The following is a 17,500-nucleotide window of genomic DNA, read 5'->3' as shown; positions in this document are numbered from 1 at the left end:
ATGTTAGAATCATGCTAACAACATGCTAATTCATGCTAGAATCATGCTAGTAACATGCTAATTCATGCTAGAATCATGCTAACAACATGCTAATTCATGCTAGAATCATGCTAGTCAAATGCTAATTCAAGCTAGAATCGTGCTAACAACATGCTAATTCATGCTAGAATCATGCTAGTAACATGCTAATTCATGCTAGATTCATGCTAGTAACATACTAATTCATGCTAGAATCATGCTAACAACATGATAATTCATGCTAGAATCATGCTAGTAACATGCTAATTCATGCTAGAATCATGCTAACAAAATGCTAATTCATGCTAGAATCGTGTTAATTCATGCTAAAATCATGCTAGTAACATGCTAATTCATGTTAAAATCATGCTAGGTACATGCTAATTCATGCTAGAATCATGCTAGTAACATGCTAATTTATGCTAGAATCGTGCTAGTAACATGCTAATTCATACTAGAATCATGCTGGTAACATGCTAATTCATGCTAGAATTATGCTAACAACATGCTAATTCATGCTAGAATCATGCTAGTAACATGCTAATTCATGCTAGAATCATGCTAGTAACATGCTAAGACATGCTAGAATCATGCTAACAACATGCTAAATCATGCTAGAATCATGCTAACAACATCTATCTATCTATCTATCTATCTATCTATCTATCTATCTATCTATCTATCTATCTATCTATCTATCTATCTATCTATCTATCTATCTATCTATCTATCTATCTATCTATCTTTTCATACTTTTTAAAACTGTTTAAATAAACTATTACCGTCAGGCTTTCACAAGCCAGCCTCAAAGTTTGTTCTCAAACTTTAAGAATCTAGTTATTATTATTATTCTATATTATTCTTCTTCTGAGACTAAAAATTAAACTCTATCTCGTCCTAGGCCATTCAAGCTATGACCATCAAACTTGGGTCAGACCTCCGAACTATTCTGACTCGAGTTGCTATATCCTTTCCGACTGATCCGACTTTCGGTTTCCCGAAAAACGTCCCGGGACCGTCGGAAAAATCCCATAGACGTAACATTGGATCAAACTTTGTGACCTCATAACTCCGCATCAGAATGTCACACAGACTTCTAACTGGGCTCATTTAACTCAGACTATCAAACTGCCAATGACTGATCACCTTTAAACTTTCTGGCCACGCCCTAGCAACCACTTTTGGACCCTAGAAACCGTCCCATAGACTTCCATTGCAAAAGACTCTCATTGACTTTACATGGGATCAAACTTTGTGAGCTCATAACTCTGCATCAGACTGTCCTACAGACTAATGGCTAGGCTCATTTAACTCAGTCTAGCCAGCAGCCAATCACTGATGGCCTTTTAACTTTCTAGCCACACCCTAACAACCAGATACTGCACCCTAGCAACTGTCCCATAGACTGCCATTAAAGAGGTTCAGACTGATATTGTCATGCTGCAGTGTGATAGAGACATGGGGGTTGTTTTTAACTGTTCATACTGGCAAGAAGCTTTTATACATCATCAGTCTAAGCTGTCAATCAACTCCATAGCAACAAAACAGACTAACCTAGCAACGATATAACAGCAGCTATATCTCAGCATCAGAACATCGTAGAGAGGCGGGGGTTGGCTTGTTTGACTCATGCTCTTACACCATCTATCTATCTATCTATCTATCTATCTATCTATCTATCTATCTATCTATCTATCTATCTATCTATCTATCTATCTATCTATCTATCTATCTATCTATCTGTCTGTCTATCTATCTATCTGTCTCTATCTATCTATCAATCTATCTATCTATCTATCTATCTATCTATCTATCTATCTATCTATCTATCTATCTATCTACCTCTACCTATCTATCTATCTATCTATCTATCTATCTATCTATCTATCTATCATGCTAACAACATGCTAATTCATGCTAGAATCATGCTAGTTACATGCTAATTCATGCTAGAATCATGCTAGTCACATGCTAATTCATGCTAGAATCATGCTAGTCACATGCTAATTCATGCTAGAATCATGCTAACAACATGCTAATTCATGCTAGAATCATGCTAATTTATGCTAAAATCATGCTAGTAACATTCTAATCCATGCTAGAATCATGCTTACAACATGCTAATTCATGCTAGATTCATGCTAGTAACATGCTTATTCATGCTAGAATCATGCTAGTATCATGCTAATTCATGCTAGCATTGTGCTAACAACATGCTAATTCATGCTAGAATCATGCTAGTAACATGCTAATTCATGCTAGAATGCTAGAATCATGCTAACAACATGCTAATTCATGCTAGAATCATGCTAGTAACATGCTAATTCATGCTATAATCATGCTAACAACATGCTAATTCATGCTAGAATCATGCTAGTATCATGCTAATTCATGCTAGCATTGTGCTAACAACATGCTAATTCATGCTAGAATCATGCTAGTAACATGCTAATTCATGCTAGAATGCTAGAATCATGCTAACAACATGCTAATTCATGCTAGAATCATGCTAGTAACATGCTAATTCATGCTATAATCATGCTAACAACATGCTAATTCATGCTAGAATCATGCTAAGAACATGCTAATTCATGCTAGAATCATGCTAACAACATGCTAATTCATGCTAGAATCATGCTAACAACATGCTAATTCATGCTAGAATCATGCTAACAACATGCTAATTCATGCTAGAATCATGCTAGTGAAATGCTAATTCATGCTAGAATCATGCTAACAACATGCTAATTCATGCTAGAATCATGCTAGTAACATGCTAATTCATGCTAGAATCATGCTAGTAACATGCTAATTCATGCTAGAAGCATGCTAACAACATGCTAATTTATGCTAGAATCATGCTAGTAGCATGCTAATTCATGCTAGAATCTTGCTAGTAACATGCTAAATCATGCTAGAATCATGCTAACAACATGCTAATTCATGCTAGAATCATGCTAACAACATGCTAATTCATGCTAGAATCGTGCTAACAACATGCTAATTCATGTTAAAATCATGCTAACAACATGCTAATTATTGCTAAAATCATGCTAGTAACATGCTAATTCATGCTAAAATCATGTTAACAACATGCTAATTCATGCTAAAATCATGCTAGTAACATGCTAAGTCATGCTAGAATCGTGCTAACAACATGCTAGAATCATGCTAACAACATGCTAATTCATGCTAATAACATGCTAATTCATACTAAAATCATGCTAACAACATGCTAATTCATGCTAAAATCATGCCAGTAACATGCTAATTCATGCTAGAATCATGCTAACAACATGCTATTTCACGTTAAAATCATGCTAATAACATGCTAATCTATCTATCTATCTATCTATCTATCTATCTATCTATCTATCTATCTTTTCATACTTTTTAAAACTGTTTAAACTAAATAAACTATTACCGTCAGGCTTTCACAAGCCAGCCTCAAAGTTTGTTCTCAAACTTTAAGAATCTAGTTAGGCTGGCTTGTGTAGCAAGCCAGACTACTGTTATCCTATTAAACTTATTATTAGGCTGGCTTGTGTAGCAAGCCAGACTACTGTTATCCTATTAAACTTATTATTATTATTTTTATTTTTCTATATTATTCTTCTTCTGAGACTAAAAATTAAACTCTATCTCCTCCTAGGCCATTTAAGCTATGACCATCAAACTTGGGTCAGACCTCCGAACTATTCTGACTCGAGTTGCTATATCCTTTCCGACTGATCCGACTTTCGGTTTCCCGAAAAACGTCCCGGGACCGTCGGAAAAATCCCATAGACGTAACATTGGATCAAACTTTGTGACCTCATAACTCCGTATCAGAATGTCACACAGACTTCTAACTGGGCTCATTTAACTCAGACTATCAAACTGCCAATGACTGATCACCTTTAAACTTTCTGGCCACGCCCTAGCAACCACTTTTGGACCCTAGAAACAGTCCCATAGACTTTCATTGCAAAAGACTCTCATTGACTTTACATGGGATCAAACTTTGTGAGCTCATAACTCTGCATCAGACTGTCCTACAGACTAATGGCTGAGCTCATTTAACTCAGTCTAGCCAGCAGCCAATCACTGATGGCCTTTTAACTTTCTAGCCACACCCTAACAACCAGATACTGCACCCTAGCAACTGTCCCATAGACTGCCATTAAAGAGGTTCAGACTGATATTGTCATGCTGCATTATGATAGAGACATGGGGGTTGTTTTTAACTGTTCATACTGTCAAGAAGCTTTACTACATCATCAGTCTAAGCTGTCAATCAACTCCATAGCAACAAAACAGACTAACCTAGCAACGATATGACACCAGCTATATCTCAGCATCAGAACATCGTAGAGAGGCGGGGGTTGGCTTGTTTGACTCATGCTCGCACACTATCTATCTATCTATCTATCTATCTATCTATCTATCTATCTATCTATCTATCTATCTATCTATCTATCTACATCTTTCTATCTATCTATCTATCTATCTATCTATCTATCTATCTATCTATCTATCTATCTATCTATCTATCTATCTATCTATCTATCTATCTATCTACATCTATCTATCTATCTATCTGTCTGTCTGTCTGTCTGTCTGTCTGTCTCTATCAATCTATCTATCTATCTATCTATCTATCTATCTATCTATCTATCTATCTATCTATCTATCTATCTATCTATCTACCTCTATCTATCTATCTATCTATCTATCTATCTATCTATCTATCTATCTATCTATCTATCTATCTATCTATCTATCTACCTCTATCTATCTATCTATCTATCTATCTATCTATCTATCTATCTATCTGTCTGTCTGTCTGTCTGTCTCTATCTATCTATCTATCTATCTATCTATCTATCTATCTATCTATCTATCTATCTATCTATCTATCTATCTATCTATCTATCATGCTAACAATATGCTAATTCATGCTAGAAACATGCTAGTTACATGCTAATTCATGCTAGAATCATGCTAGTCACATGCTAATTCATGCTAGAATCATGCTAGTCACATGCTAATTTATACTAGAATCATGCTAACAACATGCTAATTCAGGCTAGAATCATGCTAGTCACATGCTAATTCATGCTAGAATCATGCTAGTCACATGCTAATTTATACTAGAATCATGCTAACAACATGCTAATTCATGCTAGAATCATGCTATTCACATGCTAATTCATGCTAGAATCATGCTAGTAACATGCTAATTGATGTTAGAATCATGCTAACAACATGCTAATTCATGCTAGAATCATGCTAGTAACATGCTAATTCATGCTAGAATCATGCTAATAACATGCTAATTCATGCTAGAATCATGCTAGTAACATGCTAATTCATGCTAGAATCATGCTAACAACATGCTAATTCATGCTAGAATCATGCTAGTAACATGCTAATTTGTGCTAGAATCATGCTAGTAACATGCTGATTTATGCTAGAATCATGCTAGTAGCATGCTAATTCATGCTAGAATCATGCTAAAAACATGCTAATTTATGCTAGAATCATGCTAGTAACATGCTAATTCATGCTAAAATCATGCTAGTCACATGCTAATTCATGCTAGAATCATGCTAGTCACATGCTATTTATACTAGAATCATGCTAACAACATGCTAATTCAGGCTAGAATCATGCTAGTCACATGCTAATTCATGCTAGAATCATGCTAGTCACATGCTAATTCATGCTAGAATCATGCTAACAACATGCTAATTCATGCTAGAATCATGCTATTCACATGCTAATTCATGCTAGAATCATGCTAACAACATGCTAATTCATGATAGAATCGTGCTAGTAACATGCTAATTCATCCTAGAATCATGCTAGTAACATGCTAATTCATGCTAGAATCATGCTAGTAACATGCTAAATCATGCTAGAATCATGCTAACAACATGCTAATTAATGCTAGAATCATGCTAATTAATGCTAAAATTATGCTTGTAACATGCTAATTCATGCTAGAATCATGCTAGTAACATGCTAATTCATGCTAGAATCATGCTAGTAACATACTAATTCATGCTAGAATCGTGCTAACAACATGCTATATCATGCTAGAATCATGCTAGTAACATGCTAATTCATGCTAGAATCGTGCTAGTCACATGCTAATTCATGCTAGAATCGTGCTAACAACATGCTAATTCATGCTAGAATCGTGCTAACAACATGCTAATTCATGCTAGAAACGTGCTAGTAACATGCTAATTCATGCTAGAATCATGCTAGTAACATGCCAATTCATGCTAGAATCATGCTAACAACATGCTAATTCATGCTAAAATCATGCTAACAACATTCTAATTCATGCTAAAATCATGCTAGTAACATGCTAATTCATGCTAGAATTATGCTAGCAACATGCTAATTTATGCTAGAATCATGCTAACAACATGCTAATTCATGCTAAAAACATGCTAACAACATGGTAATTCACGCTAGAATCATGCTAACAACATGCTAATTCACGTTAGAATCATGCTAATACCATGGTAATCTATCTATCTATCTATCTATCTATCTATCTATCTATCTATCTATCTATCTATCTATCTATCTATCTATCTATCTATCTATCTTTTCATACTTTTAAAAACTGTTTAAACTAAATTAACTATTACCGTCAGGCTTTCACAAGCCAGCCTCAAAGTTTGTTCTCAAACTTTAAGAATCTAGTTAGGCTGGCTTGTGTAGCAAGCCAGACTACTGTTATCCTATTAAACTTATTATTATTATTAATATTATTATTCTTCTTCTGAGACTAAAAATTAAACTCTATCTCGTCCTAGGCCTTTTAAGCTATGACCATCAAACTCGGGTCAGACCTCCGAACTATTCTGACTCGAGTTGCTATATCCTTTCCGACTGATCCGACTTTCGGTTTTCCGAAAAACGTCCCGGGACCGTCGGAAAAATCCCATAGACGTAACATTGGATCAAACTTTGTGACCTCATAACTCCGCATCAGAATGTCACACAGACTTCTAACTGGGCTCATTTAACTCAGACTATCAAACTGCCAATGACTGACCACCTTTAAACTTTCTGGCCACGCCCTAGCAACCACTTTTGGACCCTAGAAACCGTCCCATAGACTTCCATTGCAAAATACTCTCATTGACTTTACATGGGATCAAACTTTGTGAGCTCATAACTCTGCATCAGACTGTCCTACAGACTAATGGCTGAGCTCATTTAACTCAGTCTAGCCAGCAGCCAATCACTGATGGCCTTTTAACTTTCTAGCCACACCCTAACAACCAGATACTGCACCCTAGCAACTGTCCCATAGACTGCCATTAAAGAGGTTCAGACTGATATTGTCATGCTGCAGTGTGATAGAGACATGGGGGTTGTTTTTAACTGTTCATACTGGCAAGAAGCTTTGATACATCATCAGTCTAAGCTGTCAATCAACTCCATAGCAACAAAACAGACTAACCTAGCAACGATATAATAGCAGCTATATCTCAGCATCAGAACATCGTAGAGAGGCGGGGGTTGGCTTGTTTGAATCAGGCTCGCACACCATCTATCTATCTATCTACCTCTACCTATCTATCTATCTATCTATCTATCTATCTATCTATCTATCTATCTGTCTGTCTGTCTGTCTGTCTGTCTGTCTGTCTGTCTGTCTGTCTCTATCTATCTATCTATCTATCTATCTATCTATCTATCTATCTATCTATCTCTAACTATCTATCTATCTATCTATCTATCTATCTATCTATCTATCTATCTATCTATCTATCTATTTATCTATCTCTAACTATCTATCTATCTATCTATCTATCTATCTATCTATCTATCTATCTATCTATCTATCTATCTATCTATCTATCTATCTATCTATCTATCTATCTATCTATCTATCTATCTACCTCTATCTATCTATCCATCATGCTAACAACATGCTAATTCATGCTAGAATCATGCTAGTTACATGCTAATTCATGCTAGAATCATGCTAGTCACATGCTAATTCATGCTAGAATCATGCTAGTTACATGCTAATTTATGCTAGAATCATGCTAGTCACATGCTAATTCATGCTAGAATCATGCCAGTCACATGCTAATTCATACTAGAATCATGCTAACAACATGCTAATTCATGCTAGAATCATGCTAGTCACATGCTAATTCATGCTAGAATCATGCTAACAACATGCTAATTCATGTTAGAATCATGCTAGTAGCATGCTAATTCATGTTAGAATCATGCTAACAACATGCTAATTCATGCTAGAATCATGCTAGTAACATGCTAATTCATGCTAGAATCATGCTAACAACATGCTAATTCATGCTAGAATCATGCTAGTCACACGCTAATTCATGCTAGAATCATGCTAGTCAAATGCTAATTCATGCTAGAATCGTGCTAACAACATGCTAATTTATGCTAGAATCATGTCAGTAACATGCTAATTCATGCTAGAATCATGCTAGTAACATACTAATTCATGCTAGAATCATGGTAACAACATGATAATTCATGCTAGAATCATGCTAGTAACATGCTAATTCATGCTAGAATCATGCTAACAACCTGCTAATTCATGCTAGAATCATGCTAATTTATGCTAAAATCATGCTAGTAACATGCTAATTCATGTTAAAATCATGCTAGGTACATGCTAATTCATGCTAGAATCATGCTAGTAACATGCTATATCATGCTAGAATCATGCTAGTAACATGCTAATTCATACTAGAATCATGCTAGTAACATGCTAATTCATACTAGAATCATGCTAGTAACATGCTAATTCATGCTAGAATTATGCTAACAACATGCTAAATCATGCTAGAATCATGCTAACAACATGCTAAATCATGCTAGAATCATGCTAACAACATGCTAATTCATGCTAGAATCATGCTAACAACATGCTAATTCATGCTAGAATCATGCTAACATTATGCTAATTCATGCTAGAATCATGCTAACAACATGCTAATTCATGCTAGAATCATGCTAACAACATGCTAATTCATGCTAGAATCATGCTAACATTATGCTAATTCATGCTAGAATCATGCTAACAACATCTATCTATCTATCTATCTATCTATCTATCTATCTATCTATCTATCTATCTATCTATCTATCTATCTATCTATCTATCTATCTATCTATCTATCTATCTTTTCATACTTTTTAAAACTGTTTAAATAAACTATTACCGTCAGGCTTTCACAAGCCAGCCTCAAAGTTTGTTCTCAAACTTTAAGAATCTAGTTAATTTTATTATTCTTCTTCTGAGACTAAAAATTAAACTCTATCTCGTCCTAGGCCTTTCAAGCTATGACCATCAAACTCGGGTCAGACCTCCGAACTATTCTGACTCGAGTTGCTATATCTTTTCCGACTGATCCGACTTTCGGTTTTCCGAAAAACGTCCCGGGACCGTCGGAAAAATCCCATAGACGTAACATTGGATCAAACTTTGTGACCTCATAACTCCGCATCAGAATGTCACACAGACTTCTAACTGGGCTCATTTAACTCAGACTATCAAACTGCCAATGACTGACCACCTTTAAACTTTCTAGCCACGCCCTAGCAACCACTTTTGGACCCTAGAAACCGTCCCATAGACTTCCATTTCAAAATACTCTCATTGACTTTACATGGGATCAAACTTTGTGAGCTCATAACTCTGCATCAGACTGTCCTACAGACTAATGGCTGAGCTCATTTAACTCAGTCTAGCCAGCAGCCAATCACTGATGGCCTTTTAACTTTCTAGCCACACCCTAACAACCAGATACTGCACCCTAGCAACTGTCCCATAGACTGCCATTAAATAGGTTCAGACTGATATTGTCATGCTGCATTGTGATAGAGACATGGGGATTGTTTTTAACTGTTCATACTGGCAAGAAGCTTGTATACATCATCAGTCTAAGCTGTCAATCAACTCCATAGCAACAAAACAGACTAACCTAGCAACGATATGGCACCAGCTATATCTCAGCATCAGAACATCGTAGAGAGGCGGGGGTTGGCTTGTTTGACTCATGCTCGCACACTATCTATCTATCTATCTATCTATCTATCTATCTATCTATCTATCTATCTATCTATCTATCTATCTATCTACATCTTTCTATCTATCTATCTATCTATCTATCTATCTATCTATCTATCTATCTATCTATCTATCTATCTATCTATCTACATCTATCTATCTATCTGTCTATTTGTCTGTCTGTCTGTCTGTCTCTATCTATCTATCTATCTATCTATCTATCTATCTATCTATCTATCTATCTATCTATCTATCTATCTATCTATCTATCTACCTCTATCTATCTATCTATCTATCTATCTATCTATCTATCTATCTATCTATCTATCTATCTGTCTGTCTGTCTGTCTGTCTGTCTGTCTGTCTGTCTGTCTGTCTGTCTCTATCTATCTATCTATCTATCTATCTATCTATCTATCTATCTATCTATCTATCTATCTATCTATCTATCTATCTATCTATCTATCTATCTATCTATCTATCTATCTACCTCTATCTATCTATCTATCTATCTATCTATCTGTCTGTCTGTCTGTCTGTCTGTCTGTCTGTCTCTATCTATCTATCTATCTATCTATCTATCTGTCTGTCTGTCTGTCTGTCTGTCTGTCTGTCTCTATCTATCTATCTATCTATCTATCATGCTAACAATATGCTAATTCATGCTAGAAACATGCTAGTTACATGCTAATTCATGCTAGAATCATGCTAGTCACATGCTAATTCATGCTAGAATCATGCTAGTCACATGCTAATTTATACTAGAATCATGCTAACAACATGCTAATTCAGGCTAGAATCATGCTAGTCACATGCTAATTCATGCTAGAATCATGCTAGTCACATGCTAATTTATACTAGAATCATGCTAACAACATGCTAATTCATGCTAGAATCATGCTATTCACATGCTAATTCATGCTAGAATCATGCTAGTAACATGCTAATTGATGTTAGAATCATGCTAACAACATGCTAATTCATGCTAGAATCATGCTAGTAACATGCTAATTCATGCTAGAATCATGCTAACAACATGCTAATTCATGCTAGAATCATGCTAGTAACATGCTAATTCATGCTAGAATCATGCTAACAACATGCTAATTCATGCTAGAATCATGCTAGTAACATGCTAATTTGTGCTAGAATCATGCTAGTAACATGCTAATTTATGCTAGAATCATGCTAGTAGCATGCTAATTCATGCTAGAATCATGCTAAAAACATGCTAATTTATGCTAGAATCATGCTAGTAACATGCTAATTCATGCTAAAATCATGCTAGTCACATGCTAATTAATGCTAGAATCATGCTAGTCACATGCTATTTATACTAGAATCATGCTAACAACATGCTAATTCAGGCTAGAATCATGCTATTCACATGCTAATTCATGCTAGAATCATGCTAGTCACATGCTAATTCATGCTAGAATCATGCTAACAACATGCTAATTCATGCTAGAATCATGCTATTCACATGCTAATTCATGCTAGAATCATGCTAACAACATGCTAATTCATGATAGAATCGTGCTAGTAACATGCTAATTCATGCTAGAATCATGCTAGTAACATGCTAATTCATGCTAGAATCGTGCTAACACCATGCTAATTTATGCTAGAATCATGCTAGTTACATGCTAATTCATGCTAGAATCATGCTAGTAACATGCTAATTCATGCTAGAATCATGCTAGTAACATGCTAAATCAAGCTAGAATCATGCTAACAACATGCTAATTCATGCTAGAATCATGCTAATTAATGCTAAAATTATGCTTGTAACATGCTAATTCATGCTAGAATCATGCTAGTAACATGCTAATTCATGCTAGAATCATGCTAGTAACATACTAATTCATGCTAGAATCGTGCTAACAACATGCTATATCATGCTAGAATCATGCTAGTAACATGCTAATTCATGCTAGAATCGTGCTAGTCACATGCTAATTCATGCTAGAATCGTGCTAACAACATGCTAATTCATGCTAGAATCGTGCTAACAACATGCTAATTCATGCTAGAAACGTGCTAGTAACATGCTAATTCATGCTAGAATCATGCTAGTAACATGCCAATTCATGCTAGAATCATGCTAACAACATGCTAATTCATGCTAAAATCATGCTAACAACATTCTAATTCATGCTAAAATCATGCTAGTAACATGCTAATTCATGCTAGAATTATGCTAGCAACATGCTAATTTATGCTAGAATCATGCTAACAACATGCTAATTCATGCTAAAAACATGCTAACAACATGGTAATTCACGCTAGAATCATGCTAACAACATGCTAATTCACGTTAGAATCATGCTAATACCATGGTAATCTATCTATCTATCTATCTATCTATCTATCTATCTATCTATCTATCTATCTATCTATCTATCTATCTATCTATCTATCTATCTTTTCATACTTTTAAAAACTGTTTAAACTAAATTAACTATTACCGTCAGGCTTTCACAAGCCAGCCTCAAAGTTTGTTCTCAAACTTTAAGAATCTAGTTATTAGGCTGGCTTGTGTAGCAAGCCAGACTACTGTTATCCTATTAAACTTATTATTATTAATATTATTATTCTTCTTCTGAGACTAAAAATTAAACTCTATCTCGTCCTAGGCCATTCAAGCTATGACCATCAAACTCGGGTCAGACCTCCGAACTATTCTGACTCGAGTTGCTATATCTTTTCCGACTGATCCGACTTTCGGTTTTCCGAAAAACGTCCCGGGACCGTCGGAAAAATCCCATAGACGTAACATTGGATCAAACTTTGTGACCTCATAACTCCGCATCAGAATGTCACACAGACTTCTAACTGGGCTCATTTAACTCAGACTATCAAACTGCCAATGACTGATCACCTTTAAACTTTCTGGCCACGCCCTAGCAACCACTTTTGGACCCTAGAAACCGTCCCATAGACTTCCATTGCAAAAGACTCTCATTGACTTTACATTGGATCAAACTTTGTGAGCTCATAACTCTGCATCAGACTGTCCTACAGACTAACGGCTGAGCTCATTTAACTCAGTCTAGCCAGCAGCCAATCGCCGATGGCCTTTTAACTTTCTAGCCACGCCCTAACAACCAGATACTGCACCCTAGCAACTGTCCCATAGACTGCAATTAAAGAGGTTCAGACTGATATTGTCATGCTGCAGTGTGATAGAGACATGGGGGTTGTGTTTAACTGTTCATACTGGCAAGAAGCTTTGATACATCATCAGTCTAAGCTGTCAATCAACTCCATAGCAACAAAACAGACTAACCTAGCAACGATATGGCACCAGCTATATCTCAGCATCAGAACATCGTAGAGAGGCGGGGGTTGGCTTGTTTGACTCATGCTCTTACACCATGTATCTATCTATCTATCTATCTATCTATCTATCTATCTATCTATCTATCTATCTATCTATCTATCTATCTATCTATCTATCTCTAACTATCTATCTATCTGTCTGTCTATCTATCTATCTATCTATCTATCTATCTATCTATCTATCTATCTATCTATCTATCTATCTATCTATCTATCTATCTATCTACCTTTATCTATCTACCTTTACCTATCTATCTATCTATCTATCTGTCTGTCTGTCTGTCTGTCTGTATCTATCTATCTATCTATCTATCTATCTATCTATCTATCTGTCTGTCTGTCTATCTATCTATCTATCTATCTATCTATCTATCTATCTATCTATCTATCTATCTATCTATCTATCTATCTATCTATCTACCTCTACCTATCTATCTATCTATCTATCTATCTATCTATCTATCTATCTATCTATCTATCTATCCATCATGCTAACAACATGCTAATTCATGCTAGAATCATGCTAGTTACATGCTAATTCATGCTAGAATCATGCTAGTCACATGCTAATCCATGCTAGAATCATGCTAGTCACATGCTAATTCATGCTAGAATCATGCTAACAACATGCTAATTCATGCTAGAATCATGCTAATTTATGCTAAAATCATGCTAGTATCATGCTAATTCATGCTAGCATCGTGCTAACAACATGCTAATTCATGCTAGAATCATGCTAGTAACATGCTAATTCATGCTAGAATCATGCTAACAACATGCTAATTCATGCTAGAATCATGCTAGTAACATGCTAATTCATGTTAGAATCATGCTAACAACATGCTAATTCATGCTAGAATCATGCTAACAACATGCTAGTTCATGCTAGAATCATGCTAACAACATGCTAATTCATGCTAGAATCATGCTAGTGAAATGCTAATTCATGCTAGAATCATGCTAACAACGTGCTAATTCATGCTAGAATCATGCTAGTAACATGCTAATTCATGTTAGAATCATGCTAACAACATGCTAATTCATGCTAGAATCATGCTAGTAACATGCTAATTCATGCTAGAAGCATGCTAACAACATGCTAATTTATGCTAGAATCATGCTAGTAGCATGCTAATTCATGCTAGAATCTTGCTAGTTACATGCTAAATCATGCCAGAATCATGCTAACAACATGCTAATTCATGCTAGAATCATGCTAACAACATGCTAATTCATGCTAGAATTGTGCTAATTCATGCTAGAATCATGCTAGTAACATGCTAATTCATGCTAGAATCGTGCTAACAACATGCTAATTCATGTTAAAATCATGCTAACAACATGCTAATTATTGCTAAAATCATGCTAGTAACATGCTAATTCATGCTAAAATCATGCTAACAACATGCTAATTCATGCTAGAATCATGCTAGTAACATGCTAATTCATGCTAAAAGCATGCTAACAACATGCTAAATCATGCTAGAATCATGCTAGTAACATGCTAATTCATGCTAGAATCATGCTAGTAACATGCTAATTCATGCTAGAATCATGCTAACAACGTGCTAATTCATGCTAGAATTATGCTAATAACATGCTAATTCATGCTAAAATCATGCTAGTAACATGCTAATTCATGTTAAAATCATGCTAGGTACATGCTAATTCATGCTAGGATCATGCTAGTAACATGCTAATTCATGCTAGAATCGTGCTAACAACATGCTAATTCATGCTAGAATCATGCGAACAACATGCTAATTCATGCTAGAATCATGCTAGTAACATGCTAATTTATGCTAAAATCATGCTAACAACATGCTAATTCATGCTAAAATCATGCTAGTAACATGCTTATTCATGCTAGAATCATGCTAACAACATGCTATTTCACGTTAAAATCATGCTAATAACATGCTAATCTATCTATCTATCTCTCTATCTCTCTATCTCTCTATCTATCTATCTATCTATCTATCTATCTATCTATCTATCTATCTATCTATCTATCTATCTATCTATCTTTTCACACTTTTTAAAACTGTTTAAACTAAATAAACTATTACCGTCAGGCTTTCACAAGCCAGCCTCAAAGTTTGTTCTCAAACTTTAAGAATCTAGTTATTTATATTATTATTCTTCTTCTGAGACTAAAAATTAAACTCTATCTCCACCTAGACCTTTCAAGCTATGACCATCAAACTCGGGTCAGACCTCCGAACTATTCTGACTCGAGTTGCTATATCCTTTCCGACTGATCCGACTTTCGGTTTCCCGAAAAACGTCCCGGGACCGTCGGAAAAATCCCATAGACGTAACATTGGATCAAACTTTGTGACCTCATAACTCCGCATCAGAATGTCACACAGACTTCTAACTGGGCTCATTTAACTCAGACTATTAAACTGCCAATGACTGATCACCTTTAAACTTTCTGGCCACGCCCTAGCAACCACTTTTGGACCCTAGAAACCGTCCCATAGACTTCCATTGCAAAAGACTCTCATTGACTTTACATGGGATCAAACTTTGTGAGCTCATAACTCTGCATCAGACTGTCCTACAGACTAATGATTGAGCTCATTTAACTCAGTCTAGCAAGCAGCCAATCACTGATGGCTTTTTAACCTTCTAGCCACACCCTAACAACCAGATACTGCACCCTAGCAACTGTCCCATAGACTGCCATTAAAGAGGTTCAGACTGATATTGTCATGCTGCAGTGTGATAGAGACATGGGGGTTGTTTTTAACTGTTCATACGGGCAAGAAGCTTTGATACATCATCAGTCTAAGCTGTCAATCAACTCCATAGCAACAAAACAGACTAACCTAGCAACGATATAACAGCAGCTATATCTCAGCATCAGAACATCGTAGAGAGGCGGGGGTTGGCTTGTTTGACTCATGCTCGCACTCCATCTATCTATCTATCTATCTATCTATCTATCTATCTATCTATCTATCTATCTATCTATCTATCTATCTATCTATCTTTACTATCTATCTATCTATCTATCTATCTATCTATCTATCTATCTATCTATCTATCTATCTATCTATCTATCTATCTTTACTATCTATCTATCTATCTATCTATCTATCTATCTATCTATCTATCTATCTATCTATCTACCTCTACCTATCTATCTACCTCTATCTATCTATCTATCTATCTATCTATCTATCTATCTATCTATCTATCTATCTATCTATCTATCTATCTATCTATCTATCTATCTATCTATCTATCTATCTATCTATCTATCTATCATGCTAACAACATGCTAATTCATGCTAGAATCATGCTAGTTACATGCTAATTCATGCTAGAATCATGCTAGTCACATGCTAATTCATGCTAGAATCATGCTAGTCACATGCTAATTCATGCTAGTATCATGCTAACAACATGCTAATTCATGCTAGAATCATGCTAATTTATGCTAAAATCATGCTAGTAACATGCTAATCCATGCTAGAATCATGCTAACAACATGCTAATTCATGCTAGATTCATGCTAGTAACATGCTAATTCATGCTAGAATCATGCTAGTATCATGCTAATTCATGCTAGCATCGTGCTAACAACATGCTAATTCATGCTAGAATCATGCTAGTAACATGCTAATTCATGCTAGAATCATGCTAACAACATGCTAATTCATGCTAGAATCATGCTAACAACATGCTAATTCATGCTAGAATCATGCTAGTAACATGCTAATTCATGCTAGAATCTTGCTAGTGAAATGCTAATTCATGCTAGAATCATGCTAACAACATGCTAATTCATGCTAGAATCATGCTAATAACATGCTAATTCATGCTAGAATCATGCTAACAACATGCTAATTCATGCTAGAATCATGCTAACAACATGCCAATTCATGCTAGAATCTTGCTAGTGAAATGCTAATTCATGCTAGAATCATGCTAACAACATGCTAATTCATGCTAGAATCATGCTAGTAACATGCTAATTCATGTTAGAATCATGCTAATAACATGCTAATTCATGCTAGAATCATGCTAATAACGTGCTAATTCATGCTAGAATCATGCTAGTAA

The 17,500-nt window shown here is 35.5% G+C and overlaps 1 long non-coding RNA gene across 1 annotated transcript in view; it reads right to left on the bottom strand.

Annotated features, from left to right (window-relative positions):
- LOC148679616 (uncharacterized) overlaps positions 1–17,500 on the bottom strand; it is a 22,078-nt gene that overhangs the window by 1,606 nt on the left and 2,972 nt on the right. Inside the window, exons 2-5 of the long non-coding RNA XR_015944913.1 lie at positions 11,377–11,826; positions 8,087–8,377; positions 5,152–5,236; positions 1,867–2,031 (exon numbers count right to left, since the gene is read on the bottom strand). This is a non-coding gene — a long non-coding RNA (uncharacterized LOC148679616). The remainder of the gene's footprint in view (positions 1–1,866; positions 2,032–5,151; positions 5,237–8,086; positions 8,378–11,376; positions 11,827–17,500) is intronic.

The sequence above is a fragment of the Danio rerio genome, chromosome 12, assembly GCF_052040795.2.
Source record: "Danio rerio strain M-AB ecotype USA chromosome 12, GRCz13ab, whole genome shotgun sequence".
Taxonomy (NCBI): domain Eukaryota; kingdom Metazoa; phylum Chordata; class Actinopteri; order Cypriniformes; family Danionidae; genus Danio; species Danio rerio.
Note: the sequence above shows the minus strand (reverse complement) of the source record. Positions and strands in the feature narration are given on the sequence as shown.